Here is a 6,065-nt window from a genome sequence, read left to right as displayed (position 1 = left end):
ACAATAAGTCAGTCGTCTATTCGAGATCCCCATACGGAGGTTTCTGGACGTCTAGCATATGAATTTGTCTCGAGAAAGTAACTGCACTGTATTTCGGAGCTAGATTGACTGCCCAACAGGCTGATTTTTCAATAACAGTGACATTAAATCAATCCTAACTACTATACTTCCTAGGTCTGTTGACACGGACCAAAAACAAAACATCGTCTTAATGTATACGAAAAAATGTTAGTGTCTTTTTAAAAGCGAATATCTTTAAAAAATAAAGCTATTGAGATGAACTAAAACACAAATTTCGAGAAAAGATGCACCTAGATGATAAAAATGATTCTCAAATTCCTTGTTTTTTTAACTTATTCCACTGAGTATTCCAAAACTATCACAAAAATAACAACATTTTTGTTCCTTAAGTAGAAGTTAGGTAAATGAACTTTTTAATTCAAAAGAGATACTATAAAGTCAAATAATTTGACTACAAATTGCTTAAAAATCTTCAAAATCGGTCCACCAGGACACAATACATAAAACTTTAAAATATATCCAGAATTTTAAGGTGCCGTTCTTCGTGGTGGAAGTAGATTATATGCAGATTGTGAAACAAAGTCAAGCAATCTCTATTCATAACACTATATTCTAGTGACCATAACACCAATATAGAAAATTTTAATATCTTTGTAGCGTAAGACGCACATCTACGGGGATAAAAGCATCAAATACAATTAATTCATTTCATAAAAAAAATTATAAACATGTTAATCATCACACAATTCAACCTAATACGTAAAGACTCTTTAGAAATAAATGAACGAATTTACTTTCAAACATTTTCTATGTCATTCATTTCCAGGTATCTCCCCAGCGAATACAACCGCTATCAGATGCATTTCCGCTATTTATCAGCGCAGCTTTGTATAATAGAGTTGTTTTTTAGAGCCGACTGCATCAGTTACAGCCACATATACTGTAATCCGACAATGTCATCCGGCTGCTGTTTTGTAACAAATGCCCCGTGCCGAATTTATTATTCGCAATCCGTTATTGATTGCCGTTTGAAATTGAACTGGCTCGGATTTACAGCGAGATGCGTCTTAAACGGATTTGAATTTAGGTTCGACAGCAGGAGTTTGGCAGGGATCGTTTCGTTTGGGTCGCAGAAATTTATGCATGGATAAAATGAATAGTCGATTTATTATGTTTTAAAGTTCAAGTTATATTAATTAGTCTAATCGACGTGGAGAAAGATATACCCTGAAACGTTGGAGGAGAGGGTGGTAATATGGATACTATATTATGAAGAAACCCTCTCCCAAGTAGCACATTTCGACGCACAAAATCGAAACAAAATCTCGACTGAGAAACATTGCGAAACAGTTTCGTCACATTTTTGATACATATGTTTCGTAACATATAATAAATCGCTTTTGTTTGAAAATATTTTTTACCAAAAATATGGTTTCGCTACATGAGCTAAAACAATAAAGAGTCTTAGTGACAAATTTCTTCGAATCTTTTAAGAAACAGATGTGGCTCACATTTACAAAAGTTTCGTACCCGTTTTGTGCCTCAAAAGTTCTCATAATTTATTTAATATTCTGTCAAATACGAGAACATAACCTTACTTTAATTGTTTTGATTTTGTTCTGCAGTTTTTAGATTTAAGTATTCTTCAAATTTTGTAGTACTATAATTAAAAAAAAGCAGAAGGAAGGACATATTATGGTGAGTACAAGCTGGAGATATTTTTCTTATGCGATTTTATAATTATTTATTATACGCGTTACAGAGATGATTTGTTTAGGAATAAATGTAATAACAGCCACTACTCATACCCAACAGGAAACCGAAGGAAAATGTTGCCAGCAAACGTTTTTTCTGCTTTTTCCACAATGGAATACATGTTTTTATGTTTAATTTGTAAATATTATAATAAGTAAATAAAAATATTTTAATTGTTTTGACCAGAAGTTTTTGAGAAGTGACTGATTCGAAATTTCTACACAGATAGCTAAATCAAAACATTTTGGAAACAAGGTTTCCATTTGTTGTCGATTCATTTTCGAAACACAAGTTTTTCTCTTTTAGACACAAATATGATAAACTCGCCAGCAAAATTAACGCATAATCGTATATTAAGTCTTATAAGTTTTATTGTCTGTATTTTAGATCAGTTATATTGGCCTAAAATTACTTCTGTTTATTATTTCTTGCTGAAGCGATCCTTTTTTTCATGACCGATAAGAATTTATCAATAGTTTTTATAAATTCCCAAAACAGGTATATTCGCTGAAATGCTCGAAGTCGTTTATTTTAAGATCATTTTATTTGAGTGCGCGGCTGTTGTCTGTTAAACACTTAAATCAGTAAAATGAACCTTAACGTACGTCAAAATCGCAATCTCACCTCCGAAGAGTGTGCTATAGTTATTGCATTATTTGAAGAAGGCTTGTCTCAGGTACAAGTAGCGGAAAGATTTCATGTTGGACAATCAACGATCTCGAAGCAATAAGAAGATTCCAGGACACTGGATATGACCAGAGAAGACCAGGCCAAGGCCGTGGTTGAATAACCTATGCCCATCAGGATCGATTTTTGAGACTTCAGGCTCTGCGAGAAAGGTTTGTGACAGCTACATTGCTCCGCCAGAATTTTATAAGGCGAATAACCAACAAATAAGCAGCGATACGATAAGAAGACGTCTTAGGGAGGATAATCTGAGACCCAAAATGGCTGCAACTGGACCACCGTTGTCCCCAGAGCACCGAAGAGTCCGATTGGCTTTTGCTAGAGAGCATGTAAATTGGGAAAACCATCAATGGTCGAACGTATTGTTCACAGATGAGTTTAGGTTTTGCCTATATGGCAACCATCGTCGTATTCCAGTATACAGAAGGCCGGGCGAACGATTTGCGCAATGCTGTATTATACAACCAAAACATGCTTATGGTGGTGGGTCGGTTATGGTATGGGGCGGCATTAATATGGAAGCTCGAACAGAACTGGTGATCATTCAGAGAGGCCGTCTCACTGCTCACAGGTACATTGTAGACATTTTGGAGTCTCAAGTGGTACCTTTTGCTCCCTCTATAGGGCACAATTTTCTCTTTATGCACGATAACGCCAGGCCACATATTGCCAGAGTTGTCCACAATTACTTGGAGGAGGTCCAATTCAAGACGATGGATTTTCCAGCGCATAGCCCAGACCTCAATCCCATCGAACCTATCTGGCACATGATGGATAGGCGTCTTCGAGCTCTACAAAATCCACCCAACAATTTAAATGAGTTATCGCTAAGACTAGAGGAAGTATGGGACGCTATCGAGCAAGATGAAATAAGGAATGAGGTTCTCAGCATGTCCAGACGTTGCCAGGCCGTAATCCGTGCCAAGGGAGGCAACACTCGTTATTAAACCGGGCCTTCTGATTATTTTTTGTAATGCTTTTGTACTGCGTTTTGCACATTATTCTTAGAACCACTGTATCTTCTTGTTTAGCTAGTTAATAAAATTTCTTTGAAATTTATTATTTTGGTAACGAGTTGTCTGACAAATATATAGTAATTTTACTTTTGAATTTGTTTAGTTTTTCCATAAAAAAATCAAATTATGCGTTAATTTTGCTGGCGCGTTTATAATGTAGATGAGTTGTGTCCGACTCCTGTCAATTTTATAAAATAATGTATTAAAATTCCGCCATGTTGGCTAGTGATAGCGTTTTTAACTAAAAATATATGGTTTTATCGGCTGTTCAAAATGGCATCGGCTGTTCACAAATGACAATTGGCAGCTCAAAATGACATTCCCCGCAAATTTTGAAGTATAATTAGTGGAAAAGTTAAAAGTTTATTAACTTTTTCTACTAATTGAAAATGACTACCACTAATTTAAACGTTCTGAATGCTTACATTGAAATTAAAGCAACAAACTTCTAGACTAATCGAAATCACTAATCTATTCCACTAGTGATTCTGAATAAAGCTTTGTACTTCAAAATTTGCGAAGAATGTTATTTTGGCCTTTGGTTGTCATCAGTCAAGAGAAAATGTTGTTAGAAACCACAAGTTTATTGTTTTATAAGCTAAACATTAGGCTTTCTCTTTTTCTCTATGGATACAACTGATTACTGCAAGCTGTTGCTAGAATATTCTATTAATTTTAATTGTTCTTTAGACATTGTGAATGATCGTAAACTGAAAAGTATAAATTGTAATTGAAACCACTAATTTATTCCACTAATTGCGAGGTTCTGAATGAAGCTTAAACCCCAATTCAGATTATAAGAAAATAGACAGCAGTCAATAAAGTAGATCAACGTTAAGGCGAAAATACGTTTTATGGTCTGTTTAACCTTTAAAACTTTATGTTTTTTTTTATGTAAAATATAACATCGGTGTTAACTTAACAACCTAAAGTTCGCAACTAAATTGCTGAAAGTTTTGGAATGAAGATTCGTATCATAGGTAAAGTTTGCGCATATTTGTGATCTTAGATATAATGTTATGTTGCCAAAGGGATATTGTCAATATAAAGTTCTGGCTGAGTAAGTTGGAAAGGTTAAACAAATGAAAAACATGGTAATATGTGGGTGATTCTGTTCTTATCGTTAATTTTTCGATTATTGCTGTAAAAAACTTCATTCAGAACCTCGCAGTGGAATAAATTAGTGGTTTCAGTTAGCGTTGAAGTTTGTTCTTTTAATTTCAATCTAAGCATTCAGAACACGTCAAAATTAATGGTAGACATTTTCAATTGGTAGAAAAAGTTATCAAACTTTTGACTTTTCCACTAATTATACTTCAAAATTTGCAAAAATATAATTTACGGCATTTGATTATCATCTGTCAAGAGAAATTGTGGTCAAACCTCAAAGTTGATTGTTTATAAACTAAACATTATGCTTTCTCTATGGTTACAATTGACTATCGCAAGCTGTTGCTAGGATATTTTATTAATTTTAGTGTGTTTTTAGACATTGTGAATGAAAAAAGTATAAAGTGTAATTGAAACCCTAATTGCGAGGTTCTGAATAAAACTTTAAGTATGAAGTATAAGTGAAACCACTAATTTAAAGGTACTCAATAAAACTTACATGTTTACATTGAAATTAGGGGGACAAACTTCACGGTAATTGATACTAGGTACTAATTTCGAAGTTGTGAATGAAGCTTTGGGTTGTGTTCTCCAAACATGTATGCACTCGTCGCCATTGGTTAAAATAAAAGTGAAGAAGACTTTTCAACTACAAATATAAAATATCGAGAATGGTAATAATAAAATTTGACTGTAGTTCCAAGAGAAAGCAGTTCATTAAAGCTTACATTTCCAACTTCTAAATTCCTTTTTTCCTATATAAAATTATTACAGTTTTTTTTTTATTTTTTAAAGTATTTTCAGGGTGGTCCGAACTCTGAACTGTATTCCAGAAACTTCGGCAGCACATTCTGCAGAAATAGGTAAAAAGTTTTTTTTTATAAATATTGATAAAGAAAAAAAAAATGCTTAGTTTCGGAGACACAGAATTAATAAGTTTCATTTTTATTTCGGTGTCAAATAATTTCAAAGTAACATGAATATTTGGATGGAAATTGAGTGTCAGTTAGTGAGTTTTTTGACATGAAAAATTTGATTTTGATGTCAATATGACTCCCTATTTGAGGCGCCACTTACATGTTTTTTAACTGTTTTGACAAGTAATAACTTTTGTCCGTACCTGTATAAAACTACTGAGTGAAAAAATATACATTTCTGTGATTTTTACGTAAAAAACATCCTGGTAAAATTGCTACGAGCAAACCGTTCTCAAAATATTTAAAATTAAAATGGTCAATACATGTCATTATCGACCAAAAAATAAACATGTTGTGTAAATAGTTATTTAATTGGGAAATTAATTTGGGAACTTTTATTTTTTTAAATTAATCATAAATTTTTCTTCGAAGAAATGATAAGAAAACAGTTTTTGCTGAACTTTTGGTACGAAAACATTTCAAATTTATGATTTCAGTCTAACTTATTGGTCAACATGTTTAATTTATGTCAATCTTGACAGGTATTGATAATTTGGTT

The sequence above is a fragment of the Sitophilus oryzae genome, unplaced genomic scaffold, assembly GCF_002938485.1.
Source record: "Sitophilus oryzae breed Bouriz unplaced genomic scaffold, Soryzae_2.0 scaffold_918_pilon_pilon, whole genome shotgun sequence".
In the NCBI taxonomy this organism is placed as follows: domain Eukaryota; kingdom Metazoa; phylum Arthropoda; class Insecta; order Coleoptera; family Curculionidae; genus Sitophilus; species Sitophilus oryzae.
The sequence above is the reverse complement of the archived record's forward strand: the minus strand, read 5'-3'. Positions refer to the sequence as shown.